We start from the raw sequence: 23,455 nt of genomic DNA on the forward strand, positions 1-23,455 counted from the left end.
AGCCCGGGCAACATAGCAAGACCCTGTCTCTACAAAAAACTTAAAAATTATCTGGGCCTGGTGACTCCTGCCTGTGGTCCCAGTTACTCAGGGGGCCGAGGCGGGAGAATCACCTGAGCCCAGGAAGTCAAGGCTGCAGTGAGCTGTGATGGCACCACTGCCTCCAGCCTGGGGGACATAGTGAGACCCTGTCCCCCAAAAAGATTTAAAAAGCAGGAGGGGCCAGGTGCGGTGACTCACGCCTGTAATCCTAGCACTTTGGGAGGCAGAGGCAGGCGGATCACTTGAGGCCAGGAGTTTGAGACCATCCTGGCCAACATGGTGAAACTCTGTCACTATAAAAATACAAAAATTAGCAGGACATGGTGGCAGGCACCTGTAATCCCAGCTACTTGAGAGGCTGAGGTAGGAGAATCGCTTGAATTCGGAGGTGGAGTTTGCAGTGAGCCGAGATCCCGCCACCACACTCCAGCCTGGGTGAGAGAGTGAGACTCCATCTCAAAAAATAAATAAATAAATAAGTAAAATAAAAAGCATAAGGTAGGTTCATATGCACTGCTGGGAAAGATGTCTAAACAGTATTGTTAAGTGAAAAAAACCAAACCGTAGCACAATATGTACATATATACACCATTTATGGCGAAAACACACACAAAGCCACACTGTATGTCCTCTATTTACATATTTGTAAGTTCATATCTAGAAGTCTGAAAGGAATTATGCCAATGATCGCAGTTCAGAGTGGACTGGATTGGGGCGACTTTCAAAGGAATCTTTGCGTCCACTGTATTGTTTGAAGTTTTTTCCTGTGAGAATGCATTCCTGTGTACTTGTGTAATTTAAAGAGATATATGGATTTAGAATTGGGAATCTATATGGTTTACCCTGAGCTTCTGGGATTTTCATTTTTATTTCTTTGAGTGATTATGTTAAGTGGCTTACCCAAAAAAGTTCACTGGATATCTCAAAAGGTTATTTGACAGATGATTTTAAAAAAATTATACTGCCATTTTTATGCATGTACTTAAATATCTCAAATTATTTTCTAAAATTGGTTGGGAATATATTTGCTTGTTTCCCCCCTTTATCTTGCCCCATCCCCTTCCCAGCTTCCGGTTACCACTAATCTTGTCTCTGTCTTCATGGGATCCAATTTTCTGGTTCCCACATATGAGTGAGAACATAACGATATTTATCTTTCTATGCTTGGCTTATTTCACTGGACATAATGGTCTCCAGTTCCATCCATGTTGCTGCAAATAACAAGATTTCGTTCTTTTTAATGGCTAAATACTATTCCATTGTGTGTACGTACCGTATTTTCTTTATCCGTTTATCCACTGATGGGCACTTAGGTTGATTTCACATCTTGGCTATTGTGACTAGTGCCGCAATAAACGTGGGAGTGTAGATATCTTTGTGATACGCTGGTTTCCTTTCTTTTGGCTATATACCCAGAAGTGGATCATATGGTAGTTCTATTTTTAGTTTTTTGTGGAATCTCCATACTGTTCTTCATAGTGGCTGTACTAATTTACATCCCCACCAACAGTGTACAAGAGTTCCCCTTTCTCCATATCCTTACTAGCATCTGTTATGCCAGACAGACTATTTATGAGTGAATTATATTCGTAGTTTAGGCCAGAGGTCAGCAGACTTTTTCGTAAATGACCATGGAGTAAATATTCTAGGCTTCATGGACCAAAAGGTCACTGTGGAAATCACTCAATTGCCATCATAACGTGAAGGCACCCACAGATGATACAGAACAGGCGTGGCTGTGTTCCAATAAAACTTTATTTCCAGGAACAGGTGGCTGGCGGGTTTGGTCCACGGGCCACAGTTTGCCGAACACTGGTTTAATGGATTGCAAGACACAGATGGGTATGGAAATGGAGGAAGATGGAAATGTGTTGGACATTTAATCAGAGCTAGCGTGTTGAAAGGATTGTTTGAGTATCTTCAAAACTGAAAAAAAAAAAAAAGCTTTTCTCAAGTACAATCCTGTAGCCTCTTCCTGCTGGACCAGGGTGAGGCTGGGACTGCAGAACCCAGGAGCAGGGTCCCCCAAGGAACACTTCGTCTGTGACTCCTGATGGGTGGAGGGTGGAGAGGGTGGGCAGGCCTTCCTCAAGCCTGAGCTTGCACATGATTCACACTCAGTGGGCATCTGGGAAAGTGATCAGGGCCCCACTGACCCACCCAGCTCTGGGCAGGCAGCAGACAAGGTCAGACTGGGGTGGACAAAGGACAAAATGACATCCTCAGGTTTGGGAGAGGACAAGTGGCGTCCCTGCAGCTGGAGGCCGAAAGGCAGGCCTCTGGCTCCGGGACAGGGTGTCGGAAACGGCTGTGCCCCACACAGCTTTCTCCTGGGTCACGTCTGTGCAGGTGCCTTGGGGTCTGAGAAAGAAGCAACGCTGGCTGCACAACAGGAAGGGCCCATTAGTGCCTGTCGAAGTAGGCCATGCTAATTAGTCACGTGGCTGGAGATGGAGCAGTCTTATCTGGAACTGAGCCCTTCATGCCCCACAGGACTGTGAAAGTCAGGGGGTACCCATAGGGAAGATGCACTTTCTTCTCCCCTCCATGCCCGTGGAAGCCCTCCAGGCTGAGTGTGAGCATGTGCGCGCGTGTGTGTGTGTGTGTACATGTGTGTGGACCCTGAAAATAGATGTGGCAGAGAAACAGTCATTAGCAGACAAGGACTCCGCTATCTCCTCCTCCCAGCCTCACCGGGAGAAATCTGTCTGCCTTGCGTTTCTAGAGTCACAGTGATGACAAAAAGGAGGCAGAGCTCACGGGTCCAGGAAGAAGGGACGGGGTTACGTGGAGACCAGCAGAGTTACACTGCAGAGAAGAGAAGGAACTGGAAGGTGGGAGGGTCTGGGGAAGGTGACCGATGGAGCCCAGAGGCTGCGCATCAGGGAAGAGGGTGCCGGGAGAGGTGGGAGAGTGGGAGGAGGGGGTATTGGTGGGATGACCAGTGGAATTCCTCTTGTTAGTGAGATTTGAAGATAGACTTAATTAGAGAGTAGTTGTTAGGTGGTATTTTTCTTTTTCTTTCTTTCTTTCTTTCTTTTTTGAGATGGAGTCTTGCTCCGTCACGCAGGCTGGAGTCCAGTGGTGTGATCTCAGCTCACTGCAACATCCGCCTCCCGGGTTCAAGCAATTCTCCCGTCTCAGCCTCCCGTGTAGCTGGGACTACAGGCGCACATCACCATGCCCGGCTAATTTTAGTATTTTTAGTGGAGACTGGTTTCATTACCTTGCCCAGGCTGGTCTTGAACTCCTGGCCTCAAGTGATCTGCCTGCCTCGGCCTCCCAAAGTGCTAGGATTACAGTTAGGTGGTATATTTCTGAAAAGGACCCCAGGGATGCCAAAGCCAGCCTGGGGGCCAGCCCCTGTGTGATCACAGGCGTGTGTGTGCATCGAGTGCCCATGAGAAGGCACCTAGGTTTGCACATAGTGAGGCTGCAGCCGGCATCACCTCACCTTGAAGAATGGGGTTTGCAGACGGAGGGTGAAGGGCACATTCATCCCCTTTGCCTGTGTGCTGGCCAACAGTGGTCAGCCACAAGTGGATGTTGCCCAGAGACCCTTTCCTTGGGTCTAGGTTTGGCTGTGGGAAGGGAAGTGGGAGAAATAACGTAGGAGAAAGCCTTCCTGCAGCCCCAAACGGAATTTCCTCCCCTGCTTGAAGTCAGATCCAATTCACACCCTCGCGCAGCCCGACGGCTGGCGCTGGCTCTGTTTGGTAACATCGCAGCAAACGGCCACCTTGTCTCTATTTTGGTTCTTGCTTTGCCACTTCTCTCTGCACCTTTCAAGAAGTGTTCCTTCCTTCTGGAAGGCTGGGGTGGCAAGCTCCCCCAGCTCCTTCCCATTCTGGTAAATTAAGGAACAAACGGTGCCAAATTGTTCTTGTCTGTTTTGCGAGATGATTCGTAACCAGCTTGTTTTCTTTTCCTCCATTGAGCGAATGCATTAAAACTAAAATTAAATCATTACCCGCAGCACAGACGACACTTCCCCTCATAATTACATCCTCTTAATGGGCATTTGAGAGCCCAGCTCATTTTAATGCTTGCTGGAAAACGTCTCAGACACATTTATTTATTTTTTTTTAGGTTTAAAGGTCAACAAGAATATCTTACCTTAATTTGACAAGTACGCAAGAAATAATGCAAGACTCGTTTATGTTCAGGTAATGCACAAAGAAATCTATAAATCAAGCTGAGGGAATATTAGATGATGCCATATCGGAACCATCTGCCTTCATTCTCAGAAGAATCGATACCACAAAGAAAGCGCCGGAGACGTAGATTTATGCCCCTGTGTCGGGGGAAAAACATCGGCCATTTTTAGAGTCACTTCATATCCTAAAACAACAGGGCCTGAGGAAAAGAATGAGAGTGAGCCTAACCCCGAATGAATGCGTCAGACAGCACATCTGACACTCCGTTTTTGATTGTCTCTGCTGAAGAAAGAATGGTCCCAAGGTCCTTTCATCCCCATAACTCTGCCCCTTCTGCTATTGTAGTTATTTGAGAGGCTGCCAGGAATGTTGAGATGGTGTGGAAGGGAATTAACTAAATTGCATCTGTGTGATTGTTGCCAGGGGGTGGAGGCTTGTATAGCTTGGGGACCCTGGGTTTTCCATGCCATGCACACTGCCTAACACTCTGCCCTCCTTGAGAGAGCCTTCGCTGGCTTTCATCATGGAGCTGGGGGAACATACAACCTCCACCATATTGGATGTTGAGCTTGTCCAAAGATGTGTCAAATGGGAAGAGGTGTCTGGGCTTTGTGAGGGGGGAAAGATAGCCTCCGAGCAATTAGGGTTTGGAAAAATAGGGGAATCATCTTACCACCTACCCCAGAAGTGTTCATGAAGTGCAGCAATTCTCCAGGGAGGTGGAGAGGAGGAAGAACAGATCAGGTGACCCTCTGGCAAGTGTATGAGAATCTCTGAGGAGGGAAGGGAAGAGTTGTAAGACTTGAATATTGAATAATTGGAGAGGCTTTTTTTGTGGGGGGCTTCAAAATATAAAGTTATATTTTTGTAATCAAATGATAAAAATAAAGGCTTTTCGTCTTTTTCCTGGGGGTAGAGCTCTGCTGAATTTTGAATAAAAGAGATTTGGAGATTCTGAGATTTTGCTTCGTGACACTCGTATTAGGACATACGGACTCTTGTGCGTGTGTGTCGCCATTTATACTGTGGTTCCCTCACTGGTCAAAAACAAGCATTTTCTGTTTGAATGTGAGGATATGCTTAGAGGAAGAAAGTTTGATTTTTGTATTTATAACAGAGTAGCACAAAAATGGGTCCGTGAGCCTCGGGAAATGTATTTGTGTTGCATCCTTAGTTTTACCCTTTCCAAGAGTTGAAGTTGGTTCTAATGTTATGAGAGGGAAATCAAAGGGCCCCCCCTAAGCAGAATCGTTCCCATCAGCCACAGGCACCAGTGCACTGTGCTCATGACCTTTTGTGCTAAACAAACCCACAGACACACACACGCATTCCTGCTTCTTGGAGCCCGGGTGCTTCTTGGAGCCCTGCTTCTTGGAGCCTGCTTCTTGGATGCCTGACCTGCCCCATCACCCTTTGGCTACTGGCCACAGAGTTCACGTTGTCACAGAGTTCACATTGCCGTCTGCAAACCAAACATGAACATTAGGACTCTCGTTTTTGTTTTCTTTGTCCCTTGTGGGTGTAGCTGAAAATGATACTTGCAGCTCATATCAAAGATGGATTTATGTCTATTGCAAAGATGGCGACGTGCACCTTCCTGGAGGTGCTGGCAAGTTCCAGGCAGTGAAGCCAAACCACTCTCGTGCCTTAAATAATGTTGGATCGAGATCATGTGAAATTTATTCTAAAACCTGTGGTTTTTATTTCTTCCTGCAAAGCTCCATTCTCTGCTTCACATGAGAGAAATTAGCAATGAAACACCTCGTCAGGATCCAAAACGCCTGCCACCCATCTGTGCAAAACCCTGGCAGTCCTGGAGGAGACAAATCCTCACCTTCCTGGAAAACTTCCATGAAACCTGCAGTGAGGGCAGCCAGACCTTAACTTGGCAAAGAAACTGTGAGGGCAGCCTGGAGTGCCAAACTGTTAACTTAGTGAGGGTGGCAGTCTTCAAGTTTTGCAAAAGCCCAAATCTATTATTTGACTATTAGTTGTGATGAATGGATGATGAAGGGAACCAACGTGGATATGCATGAGGCATGGCCGAAGATGCTATCATTGAGGAAATGCTGTTTTCTTAAGCTTTGGTGACTAACTATAGAATTGATTATGTCTTTGAACTGGAGTCAAATTTCTTCTAAGTGAGCCGAATTGGAAAATAATATTAAACTTCCATTAGGGATGTTCCAGAAATGCCGAAGTCAAGACAAGGATTGTGTGTGTTTCTATGTGTGTGAATACAAGGGGAAACCTTACAGATATTTGCAGAATATACTCCATAATTTCCTGCCAAGCATCAGCTTCTAGTATTTCGCCAAGTTTTTTAGAAGACTTCAACCTTGTTAGCAAAGTAATTAAGCAGAAAGAAAGAAAAGAAAAAAACAAAACCCACAAAAACGAAAACAAAACCCCAATGCATTGAATGCCTTGCTGTTTTCCTGATTCTGTGAAGTTGAATATCAGTGAATTCAAATTGCACACTGGGTTCTTCTGATCGGAACTGAAATTGTCAAAGATGTTGGGTGAGTCTATGGACTGAAGTTTACCATATTTTTAATCATCTGAGAAAAGACCAACTGCACCAAACTTTCAAAATTGATCATTCTGAATAGTGCTTGGCATACTCAGCAGACATGATTGAAATAGTTTTGCAGACACGGAGCGTAAACATAAAATACCAACCCCATCACCTGTCCTGACGCACACCAGCAGTGGTAGCCCAGGGCCAGCGCTGGCTGCAGAGGCATGGTGCCAAGATTGGCTGCTCATTTTCCCTTCCTGATGAAGTGTTTACAGGCCAGTTTCTGGAAGCCCTTTCCAGGAACGTCACATTTTTCTGTGGGTCTGCCTGCAGCCCAAGCTCCTGAGACATTTCCTAGAGACCTCCATTAGAAGCTTCCACTGCTCCCCTTACTTGCAGGTGTTCAGCCTTTGCCAACTGCAGGTTGATGGAATTGTCGGAGAGAGAGCACATCGGGGGGCTCTGTTCATCTCCCCCAAAGTAGTCACTGACATGAGCGACACTCCCTGTATGCCAGGCACTGCTCCCTTATTGCCCATTTTGTCCTTATAATAACCTTGCAAGGTAGCCACAAGATACTACTACTCCCATTTTGCAGATGAGGAAACTGAGGCATGAAGAGGTTAAGTAGCCTATGTAGCTGGTAAGTGGTGGAGCCAGAGTCTGGACCCAGGCATCCTGGCAGTTCCAGCCTCCTTCTCCCAGTCATCACTATATGTTCCTTTGTTCTGTTTCCATTTCACTCACATATAATGAGCAGCTAAGTTTCCTGAGTTTCTGGATATGACAACAAGCAGCGGGGGCCCAGCTTGCCGAGAAGAGTGAATTACAGTTTTTTCAAGATCCAGAATATCCACATCAGAAAAGCTCATGGCCAGCAAGTGTGATATCAACACATGTTGATATCACAGCATCAAAGTAAAAACTATGTAATTTTCAACATCCAAATAAAGCCTTCTTTGAAAAGCACCAATTTTCACATGAGAACAGTGGACAGATTTCCACATCCTGGCCCGAGATTTCTCACCGATCCTGTTGCTGTTGTCTCTTCCCAGGCCACCCTGTTTCTGCCTGGCCTCTTCCTCCAAGGCCAAGAGGGGTCCTGCCGAAGTCCAGGTCAGAGAGTGTCCTCCCTCCACTCCTGTCTCATTCAGAGTCAAAGCCAAAATCATTGGAGTGGCCCACATCACTGCCCCCCATTGCTTCTCTGACCATATCTTCTTTCGTGCTTCTTTATGTCTCTCCAGACACACTGGGTGTCAAGAGTGCTGTCACCCCAGGGCCCTTGCACAGCCGATTCCCTCTATAACCCTTGGTTCACGTGTTACCTTCTCAGTCAGAACTCCTCCCACATACTCGCCTTTGGCCTCAAGCTCTCCCAGTCCTCCTCCCCCTGCTGTGTTTTTCTTCTGTCCTTAGTATTTCTCACCCTCTAAGGTTATATATAATCTGCCTTTCTCCTGGTTGGAGTGGAATTCTATGAGGGCAGGATCTTTGTTTTGTTCATGAATGGATCCCAGTTGCCTAGAATAATGCCAGGCATGTAGCAGGTGCTCATTAAATATTCACCACGTGTGGTTTACCTCCAGAGGGGAGGAGGGTTGCAAAGGGAACCCCAAGTATTGGTAATTGTTTTATTCTTTAAGCTTGGGTGATGAATGTGCTGGTTCTTCTTTATGTTATTTACCTATATGTATGTGTATGTATGTATATATATGTGCGTGCATATATATATACATATATATATTCTGTATATCTGAAATGTTTCATATTAAATTTTAAAAAATCAAACAGGGTCAAAAAGTAAAAGAGATGTATGGCTTATGTAAGTGGTGGAATCCTCTTCTCCATTGAAAGTATTTCTTCTCTTTTTGTGTGTGTGTGTGGTGGGGTATAGAATCTCACTCTGTTGCCCAGGCTGGAGTGCAGTAGCGCAATCTCAGCTCACAGCAACCTCTGCCTTCTGGGTTCAAGCAATCCTCCTGCCTCAGCCTCCCCAGGAGCTAGGATTACAGGCGCACACCACCATACCCAGCTGATTTTTGTATTTTTTGTAGAGATGGGGTCTCACCATGTTGGCCAGGCTGGTCTCAAACTCCTGACCTCAAAGTGATCCAACTGCCTCGACCTCCCAAAGTGCTGGGATTACAGATGTGAGACCCTGTGCCTGGCCCCCATCAAAAGTATTTTTTCATCTTGTGTACCATCTCATGTCAGCGACGGAAAGTGCAAGTTCTTAGGCAGATGTGTTTGCGATGGGGAAGATGCGGAGAAACAGGACGAGAAGCTGGGCAGGGACTCTGACTGGCCGGGCAGTCGGGGCCCACAGGACCGGAGGAGCTGACTGTCAAAGCAAGAGTGTTGGGGAACGATGAGAAATGAGGTGGAGAGTCAGCCAGGATGAGACGGCCCTGGGCCAGCTTCTGAGAGCAGGACGCTTGGCGTGGATGTCTGACCACCCTTGGCAGGGGAGCCTGCATCTCTCTGTTTGACAGAGGAGAGGAAGAAAGAGAAATGACATTTTCTGAGTCGCCAAGAAAGAAGAGGCCTGAATGGGGAAGGGCTGAGTTCAGGGACCTGGATGAAGACATCACGTGGGGTGACGCTGTGGCTGAGGATGGACCCAGGCAGGACACGCCGAGCTCCACCACTTCCTGTGACCCCATGAGATCCCCTGAATCCTCAGAAGGGGAGCCACTTCCTGGGTCTGCAATCACTTCCAGTTTATGTATATAACCGGAAGGAGTAGGAGTCCAGGCCATGTGGAAGCTCTGGCCCAGCCCAGGGCCGTGTGGTCCGTGGGCGAGGTGAGCTGGCCAATGTCCGGGTGTCATGGCTGGGAGGACACAGCTGGTCCCCGCGCCCGCCGAGCAGCCTCCCAGACATCGATCAGTGCCTCTGGTGAGCGTGACTCCTTCTGAGGAGTCCCATTGATCAGGCCAGATGGAAAACTAGTAGCTGTGATTGGGACGAGTGAATATTCATTTGGAAATGTCAGTGAGTAACTGGAGATGATGCCTGTAGTGACTTGCCTGGCAGGATCAATTCCAGATATGAGGTGAACCAGACATTGGCGGGGACCGAAGGTGGGAGCCGGGGACCCTGGGTGGGGCAGGGGGAGTGGTGGAGGCCAGAGAACGTGTAGGACAGTGTGGTCAGACACATTTCCCTGCCTCCGCCCCCCCGCAGTTCTGAGGCTCTCCTGTCTGTCTGGGGCTTTTGTCTTCAAGTGTGGCACTCCCTGCACAGTGGCCACCAGGCCTGAGGACGTCTGTGTGTGTGGAAGGGGTTGAAGGGCCCCAGGACATGCACTTGCTGGAAGAATGCATGGGTCTGCTGAACCCACCTTCCTCCTGGGCATGCTGGGAGGAGGGGCTGCAAGAAGGTCAAGCTGGAGGGGTCTCTAGGCTCTAGCTGAGACCCTTCTCCCACTCTTTTTTTTTTTTTTGATTTTGAGACAGAGTCTCCCTCTGCCGCCCAGGCTGAAGTGCAGTGGCATGATCTTGGCTCACTGCCACCTCCGCCTCCCGGGTTCCAGCGATTCTCCTGCCTCAGCCTCCCGGGTAGCTGGGAATACAGGCTCGCGCCATCACGTCTGGCTAATTTTTGTATTTTTAGTAGATATGGGGTCTCGCCATGTTGGCCAGACTGGTCCTGGACTCCTGACCTCACGTGATCTGCCCATCTCGGCCTCCCAAAGTGCTGGGATTACATGCATGAGCCACCGCACCCAGCCTTTTCTCCTCACTTCTGTCAGCAGGTCCCAGCTATGCACAAGTCAGGGCTGGGGCCAGGGGAGGCTAGGAGATTTTGGTTAGGGTCTCCTTACACTAGGATGGAGGGATGGAGGGATTCAGCCACTTCACCCCAGGAGCTCTGGCCCTGGCTAGAGGCCTCCTGGACAGAGGAGGGAAGTCATCGCTGCCGGCCTGGGAAGGGGCCCTGTCAGCTTATTGCCAGGTGCACTGCTAGATGTGGCCTGCTACTTCCCCCAGCCCCAATTAACCATCTGCAGGAGCTGCCATCGGCATGGGGGAGGGGCTGGGTCTCGCTCCTCTGTGCAGACTGCTCAGCTAATGAAGGGGTCTGTGAAATTTTTAATTACGGCTCCCATGCCTGGCTTAATTATTTGCATATGGCTTTTACAAGTGGGAAGAGGACGATTGCATGCAGTGCAGCACTTCTCCTCAGCCCCACGTTTGACTTTAATTAAAGGCAGAACCTGAGGGCTTTCCATCACTAATGATCGTGGAAAATTAGCTTCCAATTCCCAGGGGTCTCCAGAGTGATGCACCCTGAGGCGGAGAGCGGGTGGAGAGGGGATGGAGCAGGGAGAGGAGCGGGAGGCACAGATGGCAGATGGTCCTGCTGGGCCGCCACTCCAGAGTCCCCCCAACCACAGGCCACCCTCCCACCGCCTTCCCTCCAGGCTGCATAGACAAGGGAGCCTCACTTTCCTCTGCCAGGAAGCAGACCTGACCTTGGGCAGCAACTAAGAGGAAGACCTGCTGAGCTGGGGTGAAGGTTGCCAGGGTCATTATCCCATTGGCCAGGAGCTGGGTGTGTTCTGGCTGTAGCTGGACTACTCCCAGCTGGTGGCCCCAGGCAGAGGAGTGGGAGTTTCTGAAATGATTATACATGTGTGCACACATGTCTATAGCATGTGCTCACCCAGGCACACAGATACACAGGATGGAGCTGTAGAGACACACCTGCATGCTCACACATGTGTGTACATATGTCCACTCAGGAGCAAAGGAGTGAATGTGTAGTGGGCCCTGTGGCTATCCCTGTGTCCCCATCCCTCTTGTCTCCTACTCACTGAGCTGGGAGGAGCTGACCCCAGGGCAGTTTCATCCCACTGTTTCCAGCAGCCAGGCCTGCACCACCCCCAACACAGAGCATCCCCTCAGCCCCAGGCACACTGGGTCAAGAAGTTCTATTGGCTCAGGATCCAGGGGCTTGTTCCCCGGTTGCAGAGGGGGCTGCCTCCCTTCTACTGGACATAATGAGGATGCCTGTAGCTTGGACTATGTCTGTAGCCATTGAACCATGAAGAGAGCTCTCTGAGGATAAAACCTGCCCCAAGGGCAGAGGAGCAGAGCCACTAGCAGAGCCTGGGTCCCCAGTGACACTGTGGAGCCTCGATTTTCCTGATGAGCTGGGTTTTCTGTTTCTCACTTCCAAAAACATCCTGGTCTAGGCAGAGTTTGTGTCCAATGCGTGGTCTCACACTGCACATGGTTGATGGCAACCACTGAACCACGCAAGAGCTGGTTTCCTGGCAACACCCCAGCCTCCTTCCTGCCCCACTGAGGAGGCTGCCCTGTAGGTCAGGGCTGAGCCTTCCTGTCACAGGGGCTGAGGTCATCAGCTGGGGCCGCCGTAACAAAGTCCACAGACTGAGGGGCTCGAACAACCATGTTTAAGTGCCATCTGGTCACAGAGCTGTAGGAACCAGCTTCTGACCAGTGAGGCTGTAGCAGCCTCTCTTCCCAGAGGATTTTTCTCCCTCAGCTGATTTTGCACAAAAGTCCTTGAACTGGGAAGCATTGTTCTCATCCAGGGGTCACATGCCTTTCCCCAGTCCAGGCTTCTGGGTTGCGGGAGCTCCAGAGTGGCAGCGCAGCAGGACCGTCTGCCTTTCCCCAATCCAGGCTCCTCCTTAAGCCTCATGTCCATGCTGGATTTGGCCTGAGGTCCACCCATTGCCTCCTCTTTCATCGTAGGAGGCTGAGGCAGGAGGATCACTTGAGTCCTCTTTCATCATAGAGGGGGCAATGGGTGGTGGACCTCAGGCCAAATCCAGCATGGACATAAGGCTCAAGTAAGTTTTTTTAAATGTGCATTGCTTGCCAATTTCAGAATCAGGTAATGTCAAGTTAAAAATCCACGTTTCCAAATTGGAAGGTCTAAAGGTCTGCATTGCTACAAGGGTCATCAGATGTGTCATTTAAAAAATAATTTTGGGTCCAGTGCAGTGGCTTATGTCTGTAATCCCAGCACTTTGTGAAGCCGAGGCAGGCGGATCGCTTGAGGTCAGGAGTTTGAGACCAGCCTGGCCAACACAGTGAAACCCCGTCTCTACTAAAAATACAAAAATTAGCCAGGCGTGGTGGCACACGCCTGTAGTCCCAGCTACTCAGGAGGCTGAGGCAGGAGAATCGCTTGAACCCAGGAGGCAGAGGTTGCAGTGAGCCAAGGTCGTGCCACTGCACTCCAGCCTGGGCAACAGAGAGAGACTCCATCTCAATATAATAATAATAATAATAATTATTATTATTATTATTTTTGCCCCGGTGTGATGGCTTACGCCTGTCATTCCAGCACTTTAGGAGGCTGAGGTGGAAGGATTGCATGAGGCCAGGAGTTTAAGACCAGCCTGAGCAACACAGTGAGACCCCATCTCTATAAAAATTTTTGAAAATTAGCTGGGTGTTATAGCATGTACCTGTGGTCCCAGCTACTCAGGAGGCTGAGGCAGGAGGACCACTTGAGCCCAAGAGTTTGAGGCTGCAGTGAGCCATGATCATACCACTGCACTCCAGCCCAGGTGACAGAGTGAGATCCAGACTCTTAAAAAAGAAAAAAAAAATCCAGGTTTCCAAATAGGAAGATCTGAAGGTCTTGATCTGCTACCAAGGGTCATTGGATGTGTCATTTGAAACATAATTTTTATTATGAAAGTGTCATGTGGTTATTATAGGAAATGAGCTGCTTCAAACAGCTGCTCACTAAAGACCAATGACTGACATTTTGAGTCCCACTATAAAAACGCCTGTCTTCATTCCTCTTTAGAGCAATCACATAAGAAGTCAGGGCTCGAGCAACCCCTTATGTGATCAGCCGGCAGGGGGGCACTGGGGCATGAGCGTGGGGTCTGTGTGGATGCTCTTTTGCTTTAAGATGCTCCCAGTTAGCCGAGTGCTGCCCACATCCCTGCCCCACCTGCCCCCGCCTGGCAGACAGATGCCACGGAGCCCCATGTACAGGGATCATAATGGTTTACAGCTCTTCTGCTTGTGTCCTTGAGGCTGAGCGATGAGGGCATGTGGAACCCAGGATGGTAGAAAAGAGGCTGCAGGCTTAGGGAAAGAAACCAGAGAAACCAGACTCCCTTGGATGTTGTTCAAGATAAGCAAATAATTCAGCAGAGCCATATGGAAAGATGGTGAGACCGGCCGTGGAGAAGCAGGCACCCTGCAGAGAGGACTGGGACCCGGCAGCCCATTCCACCTGACCCAAGCCTCTTCCTCCACCCCAGGGCAGCATCCCACCACTGCAGGAATCTTCTCAAATAGCTCCATTGTACCAGTCCACCAGGGACCTACTTACTGGCTGGGAAAACGGAGCCCAGATATATAACATGAGGATGCCCAAAATCTCCCAGTGACAACATTGAATGCTGAGTGCTGTCTCCTCTGTGTTACCCTCCCGCAGTCCCCTCTGTCGGAGGAACACACAGGAGGGTGCCTCACTTGGCCTGGGGGCCATCAAGGGATGGTGAGAGATGAGACTGGGCACGGGAGGTTGGCAGAGGCAGGATATTCACAGATCTGGTGGACCATGCTGAGACATTTTAACTTGGGTCACTGGGCACCTGGGGGGCTCGGGAGTGACCACAGATGTATTGCAGGACAGGTGTTGAGATGGGGAGCTGTCCAGACTACAGGTGCTGAATCAGAGCCGCACCGAGGGACTGGGAAAGAAAGACAGCACACATGTTCAGAAGGCCAGATCTGCACTCAGGTGTCAGGAGAGGGAAGAAGTGTTAGTCTGGACCCACGTTTCTGGCTTTCCAACACCCTGTGGGGAAAAAGAAGGGCACCAAGGGGTCACTGGGGTGGAGGAGACTTGGAACACAGGATGTTAGCTGGAAGGAGACCTGAGGCAGAGACTAATGGAGAAGGCACGTTCCTGTCCCATGCACAGTCACTCATTAGTGCTTTCAGGTCATTCAAAGCCCCGGTCACTTCCTGGTGGCCTAAATGAGACCTGTTTTTCCACAGAGCATCCAGGATAGGGCCAAGAGACTTTTGTTCTGCCATATTCTTTGTCTTGAGCCTTCACATTGGAAGAGACCAGCCTGTTTTGAGATGAGCTCCAGGGGAAATCATGCTGGACTGGTAGAGGTCAAGACTGTGAAGGTTCACCTGTAAACCCAGTGCTTTGGGAGGCCAAGGTAGGAGGATTACTGGAGGCCAGGAGTTTCAGACCAGCCTGGGCAACATAGTGAGACCCCACTTCTACAAAAAATCAAACGTTTAACCAGGCACTGTTAAGTTGAGTAGTCCCAGCTACTCAAGAGGCTGAGGTGGGAGGATTGCTTGAGCCCAGAAGTTTGAGGCTGCAGTGAGCCATGATTGCATCTCTGCACTCCAGCCTGGGTGATAGAGTGACACCCTGTCTTTAAGAAAATAAAAATAAAAAAAGATATTGGAGGTTACCCTTTGGAAGCCAGCCTGCTTCCAAAGGGTATGGCCATGCTTGTGTGCTGAGCGGACCCACAGAGCACAACCACTGGACTCCACGTGACCCCCAGCCCGAAGGACCCAGCTGGCTCCAGTGCAGGAGCTTCCTTTCACCTTCGTTGTCCTTTTACTAGCTTCTCTTCATTCGCCACACATTGCTCAAGCACCTGCTCTGTGCCAGGCACTGTTGGCAGCTGGAAACACAAAGACAAGTCCTCTGGGGCCTCCTTGTGCCAGCCACAGGGAGAGAGATTCCCTGGAAGGCAGCCAAGCCTTCTTGCCATTCTCTCCTCCTCAGAAGTCTACAGACTGCCTTGTGTCTCTGCACCTTGCCAGGGGCTGGGGCATTCCGGGTTTACTCACAGACTCCTCTCTGTCCATATTATACCCCAACTTTCAATTTTGAGAAGTAAATATGCAATTTTTTCCTCCCTGTAATTTTCCCTGCTGTGGCTACGGATGTCAGAGCCGCTGGAAAATGTGGATAGCTCAGTGCTTTCTAGAAGCGAAAGGAAGCTGACCACGCCGCATCCTACATCCCCAGGTGCTCTTGGCAGGATCCGGGAGCTCAGCTGGGGAGAGATGCTCTCCAGGCTGTACTGTCGAGGGAACTTTTAACCCAAATAATTCATGTTTCCACCTTCTTCCATTAGCAACGAGATAATTGCCAAGAAGTAAGTGTGTATCCATGTGAGTGTGCACACGCATGCGTATCTGTTGCAGGGACATTAGCAGAGGAGGCGAAGTGAGTGTATTTGCTTACACAGCCAAACTTTCTGCGTGTTCCTCTGGAGACTGTCAGACCTTCGTGTCTCAGTAACTGAAGGTCAGGACAGTCTGATCTAAGCTTTTGTTTTGGAAAAGCGTGGCTGGAGTGGAGAGAGAGAGGATTAGAGCCAGAACTGGGGCGGCGCTTATTTCCTGTGTGTAACCTTGGCCATATTTAGTCTCTCTGGGTCTCCATTTCATCATCTGCAAAACAGAGTGGTGGGCTTGGAGATCGGCTGCCCAGGTCTTCCTTCCAAGAAGGATTTGCTGACCACCTGGGGATTGTGTGATCAGCAGCCAGCCTCTAGTCCTCAGCTCCACGAGGGGCTGCCTTATCTGCAGCAAACTGCCTCATCTGAGATCACGCCCTTCTCTGGGCAACCCACATCCAGTTACTGAGTAAGGGGGAGGTGTAAGTGTCCAGCCCTATCTTCCTTCTGCAGGACACTCCGACAGGCTGAATCCACTCCGGAGCCCACCATCAAGGCCTACATCCCTATTCCACTTCTTCCCACTCCAGCTTCCTCCCTTTTCCCTTTGCAGGTATCGATCCTTAATAAACATCTTGCACCCCAAACTCCATCTCAGTATCTCCTTACAGAGAACCAAACCTGTAGCAAATAAGGATAATGATTTTTACTTCAAAAGGTTATTGTGTGAAAGCTAAATGGGATGTTTATGTAGTATCCAGCATCGTGCCTGGAACGTTAACAAATAATGATAAATACCTATTCCTTTTTCTTTTCTTTCCCTAAAAATTGTGACTCAAAATCTCATTCTGGGCCTTGAGCAGGTGTTCCTAACCTGTGCTCTGTAATATCGGTTTGGAAAAAGCCCAGCGAGGCAAGTGGCCCTGAAAATCTGTGCTGCAGCTAAATCTGAGATCCTGGCTGATGGCTTCAGAGCCATTCTTGTCCCTGTGAAGTTCATTATCCATGGATCACATCAGCCCTCTTCAAGGTTCCTCACTGAAAAGAAATTGAGCATGCAAATACTCTTTTATCATAATCACCATGTATCCACAGGGTAATTCATAAAAGAGCAGGAAATATATTGATATTCAATATTGTTTTAGTCCAAATCAATATTAATAATTGTTTGCATTTTTAAAGTGCAATTTGCAATTGAAAAGTGCACAAAGATCAACCAGTAGTTGCTAACACATCAAATTTTCCTATTAAAGGCATAGTCCCTTAACTTTAAAATGTTTCTTATACAACAGGGGCTGGAGCTGATCCATGGAAATGACTATCTATTATTTACGTGCACAACATTAGAATTTGCTTCCATTCTGCATAAGCTGAAAGGCCAGTTACTTTTATTTGTAAGTTTTGATTTCTTTAATTAAATTTTTAATTTTGAGATAATTGTATATTCATATACAGTTGTAAGAAATAATGCAGAGAAATCCCATATATCCCTTACACCCTTCCCCCGATTGTAACATTTTGGAAAACCGTAGAACAGTATTAAAACCAGGATATTGACATTGATACGGTCGAGATAGAGAACATTTCCTTCCCCACAAGGATCCTCATGTTGCTTTCTTCGGATCTTTAAAAATTAAAGATTTTTGAAGGAAAAAGGACCCTGTTAGATTTCTGCCTTGAAACAATAGCTATCACTAAATGAGGCACTGTCCCAGCTGGGCTCAGTGGAGTTCACACAGAGGAATGGTCCCCTAGGTCAGGAGTAGCCCAGGTGGAACTCACCTCAGCCAGGGAGGCCTCAGGGGAGCACGGCTTTGCACATCAGAAAGAACCTGAGAACAGTTTTCAGTTTGACACTTGCAGTGTGGCCTTTGATCCCTCAAACAAGGACAGGGTTGTCAAGAAGGGAAACAGCTTGGCTGGGCTCATGTGGGCCACAGGGGCCCAGTTATCCCTGGAACAGGCCTTCCTAGAGTGTAGAACTCTGGGGCACAGCCCTGGCAGCCTCCCTGAGGCCATGTCATGGGACCGACCCAGTTCCCTGGTGAGGGACAGGCAGCAGGTGTGGGTGAGGGGTGCCCTTGACTGAAGCCCACCTGGCATGCTTGAAAGTAACCCTATGCAAATGAAATTCACAAGGTGCTTCCCTGTTTCAAGACATTTGTCTCACACCAGAGCTGCAGGGAACTTGGGAACTCATCTACAGCAGACATTTTGGATGAGGACTGATTCTGAGATAGGGAAACTCAAGTCCTGAAGATCAGACTTAAGTGGAGGGGAAGTCAGGCCAGAGAACCTGAACCTGGGGTGCCCCGCTCTGAGCCTGATGGCTACCCTGTGACATCCAGATGTCTTGTTCAAGCTGCTTCCACTGAGGGTTTTGGGTTTTTTTTTTTTTTTTTTTTTTTTTTTTTTACGGAGTTTCGCTCTTGTTACCCAGGCTGGAGTGCAATGTCATGACCTCGCCTCACTGCAATCTCCACCTCCCATTCTCCTGCCTCAGCCTCCCGAGTAGCTGGGATTACAGGTGGCTGCCACCATGCCTGGCTAATTTTTGTATTTTTAGTAGAGACGGGTTTCACTATGTTGGCCAGGCTTGTCTCGAACTCCTGACCTCAGGTGATCCACCTGCTTTGGCCTCCCAAAGTGCTAGGATTACAGGCGTGAGCTACCATGCCTGGTGTGTGTGGTTTTTTTTTTTTTTTTTTTTTGAGACAGTCTCGCTCTGTTGCCCTGACTGGAGTGCAATGGCGCGATCTCAGCTCACTGCAACCTCTGCCTCCCAGGTTCAAGCGATTCTCCTGCCTCAGCCTCCCTAGTAGTTGGGAAAACAGGCATGCACTACCACATGCAGCTAATTTTTGTAATTTTAGTAGAAATGGGGTTTCACCATGTTGGCCAGACTAGTCTCAAACTCCTGACCTCTAGTGATGCACCCATTTCATAATCATTTTTAAGTGTACAGTCCAGTGGCATTAAATACATTCACATTGTTGGGCAACCATCACCACCATCCATCTCCAGAACCTTTTCATCATCCCAAACAGAGACTCTGTACCCATTAAACAACTCCCTGTTCCTCCTTCCAGTCCTTGGTAACCTGCATTCTACCTTCTGTCTCTATGAATTGGACTACTCCTGGTACTCCACACAAGTGGAATTATACAGTATTTGTCCTTTTGTGTCTGGCTTGTTTCACTTAACATGATGTCTTCGAGGGTCACCCATGTTGTAGCATGTGTTGCTATCATTGACTTTTTGATTGACACATGCAAGCTGTAATTTTTTTGGGGGGTTCCTAGCATCACAATATATTTTAAAGGTTTGGGGATGCATTAGTCCACTTTTGTGTTGCTGTAAAGAAATACTCGAGGTTGAGTAATTTATAAGGAAAAGAGGTTTAATTCACTTGTGGTTCTGCAGGCTGTACAGGAAGCATGGTGTTGGCATCTGCTTGGCTTCTGGGGAGGGCTTCAGGAAGCTCACAATCATGGTAGAAGGCGAAATGGGAGGACGCAGGTCACATGGCAAGAGAAACAGCAAGAGAGAGATGGGGGGGAGGTCCTAGACTCTTAAACAGTCAGATTTCACATGAACTGAATGAGAACCAACTCATCACCAAGGGGATGGCACCATGCCATTCATGAGGGATCCACCCTGTGATTCAGTCCCCTCCAACCAGACCCCACCTCCAACACTGCAAATCACATTTCACCATGAGATTTGGAGGGGACACGTATCCAAACCATGTCATGGGACAATCAGTCAATTTCGTGGCATCTCAATGGCATGTGTCTTTTGTGTAAACATTGCACCTGTTAATATGCATGTATATGTAGAGAGAGAATCAACATTTGTCTTTAAAAGTATATTCGTCTTCAAGCTCTGTGATCTGAAGTCTGTCATACTGACATGAGGAGGCAAAAGCGAGGTCCTGGTGGCGAGCGGGCCTTGGGTATTTCAAGCTTTAAGGCTCCATCGGGCTCTCTGGGGACCATTTCTTCCTTGCCTCTTCCTTGCCTCCTGTCATAGGATTGGGCTACTCTTTGGACCTGATTCCATTGCAGCTCTGAGGAAAACAAACCCTCAGCTCCCTGAAACATAAATGACCTTTTTAAAATTCCAGGTTCATGGAGTGCCTCTCTCCAGATGGCCCCAAACACTTCCATCTATTAACTCGTGCTCATTCAACGTGCAGCAGAGGCTATTGATCACCTTCCCTGTGCCTGGGACTGTGCTAGGTGCTGGGAATACAAAGACAGGAAGAGGCCTGGATGCGATTCCCGATTCAGAGGCAGGTGGCAAATGCTTTTCCCACAGTGGGGGACGGGCTGTCACTGCGATGGTGCTCTCGGGGAACCAAGGTTCACACATTCAGGGAATTCAGGGCACTGAGTCAGCATTCTGGACTCTGCCAGGATGAGGAGGAGGAGGGGACTCAGTTTCTCTACATGCAGAATGACTGTCCCCTGCCCTGCCCCACTGGCGTAAAATGTCCTCAACATGTAAGAAGCCCTGGGCAGAGATAGTGTCCAGGGTGCGGTCGGTTGACTTGGCCTGTCAGTCTTTGGCCACGCTCTCAGGCCCCCCTCGCTGTGGCTGTGTGTTTGCAGGCGCCCCTCATACTCCACCTGGCAATGTGTCCCTAATGGTGGGAGGCCGGGCTGTGGTGCTCCTAGTAGGGCTATGGGGGCAAGCTTTAGGACCTTGTGAGCCTGATTCACACGGTAATCTCCACCTCAGAACGCCCTTTCTCCCCACTGCAGAGCATGGGGCTGGGGGAAGTGGAGAGAACCCTGCCTTGTAACAGGGCAGCGGACAGCAGGTAAATTGCCTCCCCCGGGAGTAGTGTGCAGCCCGACGGGGGCCCGGGTGTGCCAAGGCCAGGCACTGGGGATTTCAGGACCCAGGCCAGCGCTCCTCAGCAGCAGGGCAGGAGCCAGCCTGAAAGTCTGCAGCCCCGCCTTGAAGTCTGAGCACTCGCGCCCATCCGTCATCCTTGCAGAGCATTGCAACTTTATGCCTACGCATAAAAACTGGAGGGACTCGTCCCAGAGTTTGCTGCCGCCGCCGCCGCTGCCATTAGAGCGGTTTTAATTAGCTGCAGGATTTTTAATGAGCTGAAATCAAGACGAGCCCCATCTCAGAAGTAAGCGAGAGCCGCGCGCAGGGAAGAACTAGTCTGACAAAACAGAAGGAGGTGGTGCTCTCGGGGGACCGGGCTGTGGGCTCCCACCGATCGATCGGTGACGAGCAGATGAGTTCCCGAGGCCAGGAGGCTGAGGAGGGAAGCCGGGGCTCAGGGACCAGCGCCCGGTGCAGAGTCCTCGCTGCTGCCACCGCGGCAGAAGGCACGGTGCCGGATTCAAGGTGACGGCAGTGCCTGGCTCCATTCTCCTCAAGTTGCCATAGCAGCCTCTCTCTCAACAAGCAGCTTCTCCGGGAGCCCTCAGCCGGGAGGGACGTCATTGTTCTCTCCTGCCCGTGTGGTGCAAGGAGACCCACCGGACAGAGAACTTTCCCGAGCCCGGGGTCCGCTGACCACGTGGGTGCACCCATGCTGCCTGGAGCCAGGCACGGGGACAGGTCCCCACGGCCACAGGGGATCCTCTGGGCGGCTGGAGGGAGCGTCCAGGCCCAGAAGCAGCTGCAGCCAAGCGTGTCCTTGGAGCCGTCCATGCGTCTGTCCGCCTGCTGCCGGTCGCCACTGGAGGTGCGTGTGTTTTGGCTGAATTCCCAAGTCCTTGCTTGTGCCCTGAAGTGAATTTCTTCAAAGAGACACATTTTTAAATCAAATAAATAGGGAAATGGGAGGAATCCTTCGCCCTGCCCTGTGTCCCAGGAGGTGTTTATAAGATTAATTGAATCTTTTTTTTTTTTTCTTAAAGTAAAAATTGGTGACGCCATTCAGGCCTGGGGGAGAAAAGTCACCAGGAGGACTAGGAATTGTGAGGCCAGGCAGGAGCCGCTGGAAACTCGCTGGGGCTGTTTATTTTTCTTGCCTGAATCCTCCCTCTTCTCTGCCCCTGGCAGGCTGGATTTTCTTATTGTCTGTTGGTCTTGGGATGGGTGTAGGCAGGTGAAGGTAGGTTTTGCCCTTGTCATCGGAGCTGAGAGTGATGTAGTCTGTGATGAGGATGGGACAGTCCCAGGTGAAGGCTGAGGCCTGTGACTGTGTTTATGCCCCACCCCCCAGCCTTCCAGGCCCCAGCCTGTGACAGATGGTGGTGTCCACTCCCCAGCCAGCAGCTGGACTCCCAGGAGAGGGAGACAGACAGCTCTTAGACCAGCAGCTACTGTTGCCTTGAAAACAACGTGCAACTTTGAAGCCTGGGGTCCTCCGAGGAACAACAGAGGATTCTACACCCCCTGGAATGCCCGGGGGTCTGTCGGTGACCACCCTTCCTTTCCACACCTTAGGGGAAAAGAGTGTTCTATAGAGTCCAGTTGGCCAGCCATACTGATGGCCAGTTACCCAGGAGGGGAGGCACGCTGACCTTTTGATTCCTGTTTGCACGGAGCAGGGAGTTAGCTGGTCAGATGGTCCCCAGTGAGAACAAACACAGAGCTGAGGGTCCCAGAGGAAAAGCTGGGGTCTGGGGCTTAGGGGCTGAACCCTGAAGCCACAGATGGCGCCAATGCCAGCTTCCCTGGATATAGAGAGGGTGTTCGTGTTCTCTTGGGGGCCAGCAAATGCAGGGTCTTTGAAAGGGGAAACGTGAACAGATGAAGCTCCACCACCATGGAGGTGTGGTCCTGGGTCTGTGTCTTCTTCCCCTTCCTGGATTTGGGGGCATGGATCTGGTCCTTGCCCTGGCTCCCAGGCACATGGGTGGCTGGAGCCAGGCATCATGGGGTGGGTTTGGTTTGGGGAGGTTCAGAAACGAGGACAGGTCTTGGCAGCAGACCCATTTAGTCCTTGACAGTGGATATTGGTACTGGCTCGAATGGAGACAGACTGGGGAGAAGAGAGGACTGGGCAGCTCTCTTGTAACCATTCTGCAGCGCCAGCTACTGAACAAATGAGATGATGATCACACATGCTCCCGAGTCCCCTTTGTTCATCAGGTAGAGCCTGATATTGAGGGACCCCTTATTAGCTGTTTTACCATGGCAAGTTCTGCGCGCTAGCCATGAACTTGTTCTCCTTCCTCTCTCCCTCCTTCCAAAATGTCTTGATGTTGGAGGCTACCCTAGGTCAAACTGGCTTCCTGGTGTCTGACTCAGGAGGCTGCAGGGAGTGTGCCCACACCGTGGCCAGCTTACTCAGGAGCTCGTGACGGTTGCTTTCCAGCTGGGGCCTTGCTGGGGACCATTGATGGTGTGTGTGCAGGCACTGGTCGGCATGCACCCGGGCATGTATGCATATGCGTGTTATCGAACCCGCGTCTGCTTAGGTCCGTGGGTGCAGTGCACATGTGAACACCGTCCCCATGACCGTGCAATAGCAGCTGCTCCCGAGAGACCTTGCACGTTCTTCCTGGTCCCCATCTGAGAGCCATGGCCCCCCTGTGTCGGTGCGTGACATCTTTTCCATTCTTCTAACTCCTTTCTATGACTGCCTGG

At 49.8% G+C, this 23,455-nt stretch overlaps 1 protein-coding gene across 3 annotated transcripts in view; it reads left to right on the plus strand.

Moving 5' to 3' along the window:
• CHST8 (carbohydrate sulfotransferase 8) overlaps positions 1 to 23,455 on the plus strand; it is a 153,921-nt gene that overhangs the window by 41,193 nt on the left and 89,273 nt on the right. The window contains exon 2 of one of the 3 annotated variants that reach the window (XM_063657511.1): positions 4,132 to 4,208. The exons of 1 other annotated variant lie outside the window; for it this stretch is intronic. The gene's annotated coding sequence lies outside the window, so the exon portion shown is untranslated. Of the gene's footprint in view, positions 1 to 4,131; positions 4,209 to 20,930; positions 21,603 to 23,455 lie in introns of those variants that run through there. One more of the 3 variants, XM_054464238.2, reaches the window with a different exon arrangement.

Source organism: Pongo pygmaeus, chromosome 20 (genome assembly GCF_028885625.2).
Source record: "Pongo pygmaeus isolate AG05252 chromosome 20, NHGRI_mPonPyg2-v2.0_pri, whole genome shotgun sequence".
Classification (NCBI taxonomy): Eukaryota; Metazoa; Chordata; class Mammalia; order Primates; family Hominidae; genus Pongo; species Pongo pygmaeus.